Below are 13057 nucleotides of genomic sequence, written 5' to 3'. Positions count from 1 at the left end.
ATCTGTGCCCTGGGAACTTGACTGAGGTTTGATGGCAGAAACCTGTGGACTGGCAACATGACTGAGTTTTGATTGTAGAACCCTGTGCCCTGGAAACATGACTGTGGCCTGGTACTGGAAACCCATGGCCTAGGAATTTGACATTGGTTTGATTGTGGAACCCTGTGGCCTGGGAACATGACTGAGGCGTGATTCTGGAAAACTGTGGCCTGGGAATATGACTGAGGTTTGATTCTGGAAATCTGTGGCCTGGGAACTTGACTGAGGTTTGATGGCAGAAATCTGTGGATTGGCAACATGACTGAAGTTTGATTGTAGAACCCTGTGCCCTGGAAACATGACTGCGACCTGATACTTGAAACCCATGGCCTGGGAACTTGACATTGGTTTGATTCTGGAACCCTGTGGCCAGGAACAAGACTGAGGTGTGATTCTGGAATCCTGTGGCCTGGGAACATGACATCTGTTTAGATTGGGGAATACTGGGCCCTGGGAACCTGACTGAGGCTTGGTTCTGGAACCCTGTGGACTGGGAACATGACTGAGGTTTTATTCTGGAATCCTGTGGCCTGGGAACATGACATCAGTGGATTCTGGAACCCTGTGGCCTGGGAACATGAGAACGGTTTGATTCTGGAACCCTGTGGCCTGGGAACATGTCTGAGGTTTGATCGTGGAAACCTGTGGCTTGGCAACATGAATGAGGTTTGTTACTGGAACCCTCTTCCCTGGGAACATGACTGAGGTTTGATTCTGGACACCTTTGTGCTGGGAACATGACTGTGGTTTGATTGTGGAACCATGGGTCCTGCAAACATGACTGAGGTTTTATTCTGGAACCAGGTGTCCTGGGAATATGACTGAGGTTTGATTCTGGAAATCTGTGGCCTGGGAAATTGACTGAGGTTTGATGGCGGAAACCTGTGGACTGGCAACATGACAGAGCTTTGATTGTAGAACCCTGTGCCCTGGAAACATGACTGTGGCCTGGTACTGGAAACCCATGGCCTAGGAATTTGACATTGGTTTGATTCTGGAACCCTGTGGCCTGGGAACATGATTGAGGCGTGATTCTGGAAACCTTTGGCCTGGGAACATGACATCTGTTTAGATTGTGGCATACTGGGCCCTGGGAACCGGACTGAAGGCTTGGTTCTGGAATCCTGTGGACTGGGAACAAGACTGAGGTTTGATTTTGGAACCATGTGGCCTGGGAATATGACTGATGTTAGATCGTGGAATCCTGTGGCCTGGGAACATGACATCGGTTTGGATTCTGGTACCCTGTTGCCTGGGAACATGAAATCGGTTTGATTGTGGAAACCTGTGGTCTGGGAATATGACTGAGGTTTGATGGTGGTACCCTCTGGCCTGGCAACATGACTGAGGTTTGATTCTGGATCCCTGTGGCCTGGGAACATGACTGAGGCGTGATTCTGGAATCCTGTGGCCTGGGAACATGACGTCTGTTTAGATTGTGGAATACTGTGCCCTGGGAATCTGACTGAGGCTTGGTTCTGGAACCCTGTGGACTGGGAACATGACTGAGGTTTGAATCTGGAATCCTTTAGCCTGCGAACATAACAGAGGATTGTTTCTGGAACCCTGTGACCTGGGAACATGACTGAGGTTTGATTCTGGAAAACTGTGGCCGGGGACTTGACTGAGGTTTGATGGCAGAAATCTGTGGACTGGAAACATTACTGAGGTTTGATTGTAGAACCCTGTGCCCTGGAAACATGACTGCGACCTGATACTTGAAACTCATGGCCTGGGAACTTGACATTGGTTTGATTCTGGAATCCTGTGGCCTGGGAACATGACATCTGTTTAGATTGTGGAATACTGGGCCCTGGGAAGCTGACTGAGGCTTGGTTCTGGAACCCTGTGGACTGGGAACATGACTGAGGTTTTATTCTGGAATCCTGTGGCCTGGGAACATGACATCAGTGGATTCTTGAAACCTGTGGCCTAGGAACATGAGAACGGTTTGATTCTGGAACCCTGTGGCCTGGGAACATGTCTGAGGTGTGATGGTGGAAACCTGTGGCTTGGCAACATGACTGAGGTTTGTTACTGGAACCCTGTTCCCTGGGAACATGACTGAGGTTTGATTCTGGACACCTTTGTCCTGGGAACATGACTGTGGTTTGATTGTGGAACCATGGGTCCTGCAAATATGACTGAGGTTTGATTCTGGAACCATGTGTCCTGGGAATATGACTCAGGTTTGATTCTGGAAATCTGTGGCCTGGGAACTTGACTGAGGTTTGATGGCAGAAACCTGTGGACTGGCAACATGACAGAGGTTTGATTGTAGAACCCTGTGCCCTGGAAACATGACTGCGACCTGATACTTGAAACCCATGGCCTGGGAACATGACATTGGTTTGATTCCGGATCCCTGTGGCCAGGAATAAGTCTGAGACGTGATTCTGGAATCCTGTGGCCTGGGAACATGACATCTGTTTAGATTGTGGCATACTGTGCCCTGGGAACAGGACTGAAGGCTTGGTTCTGGAATCCTGTGGACTTGGAACAAGACTGAGGTTTGATTCTGGAACCATGTGGCCTGGGAATATGACTGATGTTAGATCGTGGAATCCTGTGTCCTGGGAACATGACATCGGTTTGGATTCTGGTACCCTGTTGCCTGGGAACATGAAATCGGTTTGATTGTGGAAACCTGTGGTCTGGGAATATGACTGAGGTTTGATGGTGGTACCCTCTGGCCTGGCAACATGACTGAGGTTTGATTCTGGATCCCTGTGGCCTGAGAACATGACTGAGGCGTGATTCTGGAATCCTGTGGCCTGGGAAACATGACATCTGTTTAGATTGTGGAATACTGTGCCCTGGGAATCAGACAGAGGCTTGGTTCTGGAACCCTGTGGACTGGGAACATGACTGAGGTTTGATTCTGGACACCTTTGTCCTGGGAACATGACTGTGGTTTGATTGTGGAACCATGGGTCCTGCAAACATGACTGAGGTTTGATTCTGGAACCATGTGTCCTGGGAATATGACTGAGGTTTGATTCTGGAAATGTGTGGCCTGGGAACATGTCTGAGGTTTGATTCTGGAATCTTGTAGCCATGGAACATAACTGAAGATTGTTTCTGGAACCCTGTGGCCTGGGAATATGACATCAGTGGATTCTGGAACCCTGTGGCCTGGGAACATGATTGAGGCGTGATTCTGGAATCCTGTGGCATGGAAACATAACATCTGTTTAGATTGTGGAATACTGTGCCCTGGGAATCTGACTGAGGCTTGGTTCTGGAACCCTGTGGACTGGGAATATGACTGAGTTTTGATTCTGGAACCCTGTAGCCTGCGAACATAACTGAGGATTGTTTCTGGAACCCTGTGTCCTGGGAACATGACATCAGTGGATTCTGGAACCCTGTGGCCTGGGAACATGAGAACGGTTTAATTCTGGAACTCTGTAATCTGGGAACATGTCTGAGGTTTGATGGTGGAAACCTGTGGCTTGGCAACATGACTGAGGTTTGTTACTGGAACCCTGTTCCCTGGGAACATGACTGAGGTTTGATTCTGGACACCTTTGTGCTGGGAACATGACTGTGTTTTGATTGTGGAATCATGGGTCTTACAAACATGAGTGAGGTTTGATTCTGGAACCATGTGTCCTGGGAATATGACTGAGGTTTGAATCTGGAAATCTGTGGCCTGGGAACTTGACTGAGGTTTGATGGCAGAAACCTGTGGACTGGCAACATGACTGAGGTTTGATTGTAGAACCCTGTGCCCTGGAAACATGACTGTGGCCTGGTACTGGAAACCCATGGCCTAGGAATTTGACATTGGTTTGATTATGGAACCCTGTGACCTGGGAACATGACTGAGGTTTGATTCTGGAAAACTGTGGCCGGGGACTTGACTGATGTTTGATGGCAGAAATCTGTGGACTGGAAACATTACTGAGGTTTGATTGTAGAACCCTGTGCCCTGGAAACATGACTGCGACCTGATACTTGAAACCCATGGCCTGGGAACTTGACATTGGTTTGATTCCGGAACCCTGTGGCCAGGAACAAGACTGAGGCATGATTCTGGAATCCTGTGGCCTGTGAACATGACATCTGTTTAGATTGTGGAATACTGGGCCCGGGGAACCTGACTGAGGCCTGGTTCTGGAACCCTGTGGACTGGGAACATGACTGAGGTTTTATTCTGGAATCCTGTGGCCTGGGAACATGACTTCAGTGGATTCTTGAAACCTGTGGCCTAGGAACATGAGAACGGTTGGATTCTGGAACCCTGTGGCCTGGGAACATGTCTGAGGTTTGATGGTGGAAACCTGTGGCTTGGCAACATGAATGAGGTTTGTTACTGGAACCCTGTTCCCTGGGAATATCACTGAGGTTTGATTCTGGACACCTTTGTCCTGGGAACATGACTGTGGTTTGATTGTGGAACCATGGGTCCTGCAAACATGACTGAGGTTTGATTCTGGAACCATGTGTCCTGGGAATATGACTGAGGTTTGATTCTGGAAATCTGTGGCCTGGGAACATGACTGAGGTTTGATTCTGAAACCCTGTAGCCTGCGAACATAACTGAGGATTGTTTCTGGAACCCTGTGGCCTGGGAACATGACATCAGTGGATTCTGGAAACCTGTGGCCTGGGAACATGAGAACGGTTTAATTCTGGAACCCTGTGACCTGGGAACATGTCTGAGTTTTGATGGTGGAAACCTGTGGCTTGGCAACATGACTGATGTTTGTTTCTGGAACCCTGTTCCCTGGGAACATGACTGAGGTTTGATTCTGGACACCTTTGTGCTGGGAACATGACTGTGTTTTGATTGTGGAATCATGGGTCCTGCAAACATGACAGAGGTTTGATTCTGGAACCATGTGTCCTGGGAATATGACTGAGGTGTGATTCTGGAAATCTGTGGCCTGGGAACTTGACTGAGGTTTGATGGCAGAAACCTGTGGACTGGCAACATGACTGAGGTTTGATTGTAGAACCCTGTGCCCTTGAAACATGACTGTGGGCTGGTACTGGAAACCCATGGACTAGGAATTTGACATTGGTTTGATTCTGGAACCCTGTGACCTGGGAACATGACTGAGGTTTGATTCTAGAAATCTGTGGCCTGGGAACTTGACTGAGGTTTGATGGCAGAAATCTGTGGACTGGCAACATGACTGAGATTTGATTGTAGAACCCTGTGCCCTGGAAACATGACTGCGACCTGATACTTGAAACCCATGGCCTGGGAACTTGTCATTGGTTTGATTCCGGATCCCTGTGGCCAGGAACAAGACTGAGGCGTGATTCTGGAATCCTGTGGCCTGGGAACATGACATCTGTTTAGATTGTGGCATACTGTGCCCTGGGAAACGGACTGAAGGCTTGGTTCTGGAATCCTGTGGACTGGGAACAAGACTGAGGTTTGATTCTGGATCCCTGTGGCCTGGGAACATGACTGAGGCGTGATTCTGGAATCCTGTGACCTGGGAACATGACATCTGTTTAGATTGTGGAATACTGTGCCCTGGGAATCAGTCTGAGGCTTGGTTCTGGAACCCTGTGGACTGGGAACATGACTGAGGTTTGATTGTAGAACCCTGTGCACTGGAAACATGACTGTGGCCTGGTACTGGAAACCCATGGCCTAGGAATTTGACATTGGTTTGATTCTGGAACCCTGTGGCCTGGGAACATGACTGAGGTTTGATTGTAGAACCCTGTGCCCTGGAAACATGACTGTGAACTGATACTTGAAACCCATGGCCTGGGAACTTGACATTGGTTTGAATCTCGAACCCTGTTGCCAGGAACAAGACTGAGGCGTGATTCTGGAACCATGTGTCCTGGGAATATGACTGAGGTTTGATTCTGGAAATCTGTGGACTGGGAACATGACTGAGGTTTGATGCTGGATCCCTGTGGCCTGGGAACATGATTGAGGCGTGATTCTGGAAACCTGTGGCCTTGGAACATGACATCTGTTTAGATTGTGGCATACTGTGCCCTGGGAACCGGACTGAAGCCTTGGTTCTGGAATCCTGTGGACTGGGAACAAGACTGAGGTTTGATTCTGGAAGCATGTGGCCTGGGAATATGACTGATGTTAGATCGTGGAATCCTGTGGCCTGGGAACATGACATCGGTTTGGATTCTGGTACCCTGTTGCCTGGGAACATGAAATCGGTTTGATTGTGGAAACCTGTGGTCTGGGAATATGACTGAGGTTTGATGGTGGTACCCTCTGGCCTGGCAACATGACTGAGGTTTGATTCTGGATCCCTGTGGCCTGGGAACATGACTGAGGTGTCATTCTGGAATCCTGTGGCCTGGGAATATGACATCTGTTTAGATTATGGAATACTGTGCCCTGGGAATCTGACTGAGGCTTGGTTCTGGAACCCTGTGGACTGGGAACATGACTGAGGTTTGATTGTAGAACCCTGTGCCCTGGAAACATGACTGTGGCCTGGTACTGGAAACCCATGGCCTAGGAATTTGACATTGGTTTGATTCTGGAACCCTGTGGCCTGGGAACATGACTGAGGTTTGATTCTTGAATACTGTGGCCGGGGACTTGACTGAGGGTTGATGGCAGAAATCTGTGGACTGGAAACATGACTGAGGTTTGATTGTAGAACCCTGTGCCCTGGAAACATAACTGCGACCTGATACTTGAAACCCATGGCCTGGGAATTTGACATTGGTTTGAATCTCGAACCCTGTTGCCAGGAACAAGACTGAGGCGTGATTCTGGAATCCTGTGGCCTGGGAACATGACATCTGTTTAGATTGTGGAATACTGTGCCCTGGGAAACTGACTGAGGCTTGGTTCTGGAACCCTTTTGACTGGGAACATGACTGAGGTTTTATTCTGGAATCCTGTGGCCTGGGAACATGACATCAGTGGATTCTGGAACCCTGTGGCCTGGGAACATGAGAACGGTTGGATTCTGGAACCCTGTTGCCTGGGAACATGTCTGAGGTTTGATGGTGGAAACCTGTGGCTTGGTAACATGAATGAGGTTTGTTACTGGAACCCTGTTCCCTGGGAATATAACTGAGGTTTGATTCTGGACACCTTTGTCCTGGGAACATTACTGTGGTTTGATTGTGGAACCATGGGTCCTGCAAACATGACTGAGGTTTTATTCTGGAACCATGTGTCCTGGGAATATGACTGAGGTTTGATTCTGGAAATCTGTGGCCTGGGAACTTGACTGAGGTTTGATGGCAGAAATCTGTGGACTGGCAACATGACTGAGGTTTGATTGTAGAACCCTGTGCCCTGGAAACATGACTGTGGCCTGGTACTGGAAACCCATGGCCTAGGAATTTGACATTGGTTTGATTCTGGAACCCTGTGGCCTGGGAACATGACTGAGGCGTGATTCTGGAAACCTGTGGCCTGGGAACATGACATCTGTTTAGATTGTGGAATACTGTGCCCTGGGAACCTGACTGAAAGCTTGGTTCTGAAATCCTGTGGACGGGGAACATGACTGAGGTTTGATTCTGGAACCATGTTGCCTGGGAATATGACTGTGCTTTAATTCTGGAAACCATTGGCCTGGGAACATGACTGATGTTAGATTGTGGAATCCTATGGCCTGGGAACATGACATCGGTTTGGATTCTGGTACCCTGTTGCCTGGGAACATGAAATCGGTTTGATTGTGGAAACCTGTGTTCTGGGAATATGACTGAGGTTTCATGGTGTTATCCTATGGCCTGGCAACATGACTGAGGTTTGATTCTGGATTCCTGTGGCCTGGGAACATGACTGAGGCGTGATTCTGGAATCCTTTGGCCTGGGAACATGACATCTGTTTAGATTGTGGAATACTGTGCCCTGGGAATCTGACTGAGGCTTGGTTCTGGAAGCCTGTGGACTGGGAACATGACTGAGGTTTGATTCTGGAACCCTGTAGCCTGCAAACATAACTGAGGATTGTTTCTGGAACCCTGTGGCCTGGGAACATGACATCAGTGGATTCTGGAACCCTGTGGCCTGGGAACATGAGAACGGTTTAATTCTGGAACCCTGTGAACTGGGAACATGTCTGAGGTTTGATGGTGGAAACCTGTGGCTTGGCAACATGACTGAGGTTTGTTTCTGGAACCCTGTTCCCTGGGAACATGACTGAGGTTTGATTCTGGACACCTTTGTGCTGGGAACATGACTGTGTTTTGATTGTGGAAATATGGGTCCTGCAAACATGACTGAGATTTGATTCTGGAACCATGTGTCCTGGGAATATGACTGAGGTTTGATTCTCGAAATCTGTGGCCTGGGAACTTGACTGAGGTTTGATGGCAGAAACCTGTGGACTGGCAACATGACTGAGGTTTGATTGTAGAACCCTGTGCCCTGGAAACATGACTGTGGCCTGGTACTGGAAACCCATGGACTAGGAATTTGACATTGGTTTGATTCTGGAACCCTGTGACCTGGGAACATGACTGAGGTTTGATTCTGGAAAACTGTGGCCGGGGACTTGACTGAGGTTTGATGGCAGAAATCTGTGGACTGGAAACATTACTGAGGTTTGATTGTAGAACCCTGTGCCCTGGAAACATGACTGCGACCTGATACTTGAAACCCATGGCCTGGGAACTTCACATTGGTTTGATTCTGGAAGCCTGTGGTCAGGAAGAAGAGTGAGGCATGATTCTGTAATCCTGTGGCCTGGGAACAGGACATCTGTTTAGATTGTGGCATACTGTGCCCTGGGAACCGAACTGAAGGCTTGGTTCTGGAATCCTGTGGACTTGGAACAAGACTGAGGTTTGATTCTGGAACCATGTGGCCTGGGAATATGACTGATGTTAGATCGTGGAATCCTGTGGCCTGGGAACATGACATCGGTTTGGATTCTGGTACCCTGTTGCCTGGGAACATGAAATCGGTTTGATTGTGGAAACCTGTGGTCTGGGAATATGACTGAGGTTTGATGGTGGTACCCTCTGGCCTGGCAACATGACTGAGGTTTGATTCTGGATCCCTGTGGCCTGGGAACATGACTGAGGCGTGATTCTGGAATCCTGTGGCCTGGGAACATGACATCTGTTTAGATTGTGGAATAATGTGCCCTGGGAATCTGACTGAGGCTTGGTTCTGGAACCCTGTGGACTGGGAACATGACTGAGGTTTGATTGTAGAACCCTGTGCCCTGGAAACATGACTGTGGCCTGGTACTGGAAACCCATGGCCTACGAATTTGACATTGGTTTGATTCTGGAACCCTGTGGCCTGGGAACATGACTGAGGTTTGATTCTGGAAAACTGTGGCCGGGGACTTGATTGAGGGTTGATGGCAGAAATCTGTGGACTGGAAACATTACTGAGGTTTGATTGTAGAACCCTGTGCCCTGGAAACATGACTGCGAACTGATACTTGAAACCCATGGCCTGGGAACTTGACATTGGTTTGATTCTGGAACCCTGTGGCCATGAAAAAGACTGAGGCGTGATTCTGGAATCCTGTGGCCTGGGAACATGACATCTGTTTAGATTGTGGAATACTGTGCACTGGGAACCTGACTGAGGCTTGGTTCTGGAACCCTGTCGACTGGGAACATGACTGAGGTTTTATTCTGGAATCCTGTGGCCTGGGAACATGACATCAGTGGATTCTTGAACCCTGTGGCCTAGGAACATGAGAACGGTTGGATTCTGGAACCCTGTGGCCTGGGAACAAGTCTGAGGTTTGATGGTGGAAACCTGTGGCTTGGCAACATGACTGAGGTTTGTTACTGGAACCCTGTTCCCTGGGAATATGACTGAGGTTTGGTTCTGGATACCTTTGTCCTGGGAACATGACTGTGGTTTGATTGTGGAACCATGGGTCCTGCAAGCATGACTGAGGTTTGATTCTGGAACCATGTGTCCTGGGAATATGACTGAGGTTTGATTCTGGAAATCTGTGGCCTGGGAACTTGACTGAGGTTTGATGGCAGAAACCTGTGGACTGGCAACATGACAGAGGTTTGATTGTAGAACCCTGTGGCCTGGAAACATGACTGTGGCCTGGTACTGGAAACCCATGGCCTAGGAATTTGACATTGGTTTGATTCGGAACCCTGTGGCCTGGGAACATGACTGAGGTTTGATTCTGGAACCCTGTAGCCTGGTAACATAACTGAGGATTGTTTCTGGAAACCTGTGGCCTGGGAACATGACATCTGTTTAGATTGTGGAATACTGGGCCCTGGGAACCTGACTGAGGCTTGGTTCTGGAACCCTGTGGACTGGGAACATGACTGAGGTTATATTCTGGAATCCTGTGGCCTGGGAACATGACATCAATGGATTCTGGAACCCTGTGGCCTGGGAACATGAGAACGGTTTAATTCCGGAACCCTGAGACCTGGGAACATGTCTGTGGTTTGATGGTGGAAACCTGTGGCTTGGCAACATGACTGAGGTTTGTTTCTGGAACCCTCTTCCCTGGGAACATGACTGAGGTTTGATTCTGGACACCTTTGTGCTGGGAACATGACTGTGGTTTGATTGTGGAATCATGGGTCCTGCAAACATGACTGAGGTTTGATTCTGGAACCATGTGTCCTGGGAATATGACTGAGGTTTGATTCTGGAAATCTGTGGCCTGGGAACTTGACAGAGGTTTGATGGCAGACATCTGTGGACTGGCAACATGACAGAGGTTTGATTGTACAACCCTGTGCCCTGGAAACATGACTGCGACCTGATACTTGAAACCCATGGCCTGGAAAGTTGACATTGGTTTGATGCTGGAACCCTGTGGCCTGGGAACATGACTGAGGCGTGATTCTGGAAATCTGTGGCCTGGGAACATGACTGAGGTTTGATTCTGGAACCCTGTAGCCTGCGAACATAACTGAGGATTGTTTCTGGAACCCTGTGGCCTGGGAACATGACATCAGTGGATTCTGGAACCCTGTGGCCTGGGAACATGAGAACGGTTTAATTCTGGAACCCTGTGACCTGGGAACATATCTGAGTTTTGATGGTGGAAACCTGTGGCTTGGCAACATGACTGAGGTTTGTTTCTGGAACCCTGTTCCCTGGGAACATGACTGAGGTTTGATTGTGGAATCATGGGTCCTGCAAACATGACTGAGGTTTGATTCTGGAACCATGTGTCTTGGGAATATGACTGAGGTTTGATTCTGGAACCATGTTTCCTGGGAATATGACTGATGTTAGATCGTGGAATCCTGTGGCCTGGGAACATGACATCGGTTTGGATTCTGGTACCCTGTTGCCTGGGAACATGAAATCGGTTTGATTGTGGAAACCTGTGGTCTGGGAATATGACTGAGGTTTGATGGTGGTACCCTCTGGCCTGGCAACATGACTGAGGTTTGATTCTGCATCCCTGTGGCCTGGGAACATGACTGAGGCGTGATTCTGGAATCCTGTGGCCTGGGAACATGACATCTGTTTAGATTGTGGAATAATGTGCCCTGGGAATCTGACTGAGGCTTGGTTCTGGAACCCTGTGGACTGGGAACATGACTGAGGTTTGATTGTAGAACCCTGTGCCCTGGAAACATGACTGTGGCCTGGTACTGGAAACCCATGGCCTACGAATTTGACATTGGTTTGATTCTGGAACCCTGTGGCCTGGGAAATTGACTGAGGCGTGATTCTGGAAAACTGTGGCCTGGGAATATGACTGAGGTTTGATTCTGGAAATCTGTGGCCTGGGAAGTTGACTGAGGTTTGATGGCAGAAATCTGTGGACTGGCAACATGAGTGAGGTTTGATTGTAGAACCGTGTGCCCTGGAAACATGACTGCGACCTGATACTTGAAACCCATGGCCTGGGAACTTGACATTGGTTTGATTCCGGAACCCTGTGGCCAGGAACAAGACTGAGGTGTGATTCTGGAATCCTGTGGGCTGGGAACATGACATCTGTTTAGATTGTGGAATACTGGGCCCTGGGAAACTGACTGAGGCTTGGTTCTGGAACCCTGTGGACTGGGAACATGACATCGGTTTGGATTCTGTTACCCTGTTGCCTGGGAACATGAAATCGGTTTGATGGTAGAAACCTGTTGTCTGGGAATATGACTGAGGTTTGATGGTGGTACCCTCTGGCCTGGCAACATGACTGAGGTTTGATTCTGGATCCCTGTGGCCTGGGAACATGACTGAGGCGTGATTCTGGAATCCTGTGGCCTGGGAGCATGATATCTGTTTAGATTGTGGAATACTGGGCCCTGGGAACCTGACTGAGGCTTGGTTCTGGAACCCTGTGGACTGGGAACATGACTGAGGTTTGATTCTGGAACCCTGTAGCCTGCGAACATAACTGAGGATTGTTTCTGGAACCCTGTGGCCTGGGAATATGACATCAGTGGATTCTGGAACCCTGTGGCCTGGGAACATGAGAACGGTTTAATTCTGGAACCCTGTGACCTGGGAACATGTCTGAGGTTTGATGGTGGAAACCTGTGGCTTGGCAGCATGACTGAGGTTTGTTTCTGGAACCCTGTTCCCTGGGAAGATGACTGAGGTTTGATTCTGGAACCATGTGGCCTGGGAATATGACTGATGTTAGATCGTGGAATCCTGTGGCCTGGGAACATGACATCGGTTTGGATTCTGGTACCCTGTTGCCTGGGAACATGAAATCGGTTTGATTGTGGAAACCTGTGGTCTGGGAATATGACTGAGGTTTGATGGTGGTACCCTCTGGCCTGGCAACATGACTGAGGTTTGATTCTGGATCCCTGTGGCCTGGGAACATGACTGAGGCGTGATTCTGGAATCCTGGGGTCTGGGAACATGACATCTGTTTAGATTGTGGAATACTGTGCCCTGGGAATCTGACTGAGGCTTGGTTCTGGAACCCTGTGGACTGGGAACATGACTGAGGTTTGATTGTGGAACCCTGTGCCCTGGAAACATGACTGTGGCCTGGTACTGGAAACCCATGGCCTAGGAATTTGACATTGGTTTGATTCTGGAACCCTGTGGCCTGGGAACATGACTGAGGTTTGATTCTGGAAAACGGTAGCCTGCGAACATAACTGAGGATTGTTTCTGGAACCCTGT

General features: G+C 49.0%; 1 long non-coding RNA gene across 1 annotated transcript; it reads left to right on the top strand.

Moving 5' to 3' along the window:
- Window positions 1-7487: 7487 nt before the first annotated feature.
- On the top strand, window positions 7488-12341 carry LOC309622426. The gene is made up of 4 exons (XR_014240859.1): window positions 7488-8154; window positions 10114-10274; window positions 10834-11072; window positions 12277-12341. It is a non-coding gene; the product is annotated as an uncharacterized lncRNA (long non-coding RNA).
- Window positions 12342-13057: the final 716 nt, after the last annotated feature.

Source organism: Balaenoptera borealis (genome assembly GCF_965194805.1).
Source record: "Balaenoptera borealis genome assembly, contig: HAP1_SCAFFOLD_2645, whole genome shotgun sequence".
Classification (NCBI taxonomy): domain Eukaryota; kingdom Metazoa; phylum Chordata; class Mammalia; order Artiodactyla; family Balaenopteridae; genus Balaenoptera; species Balaenoptera borealis.
Note: the sequence above shows the minus strand (reverse complement) of the source record. Positions and strands in the feature narration are given on the sequence as shown.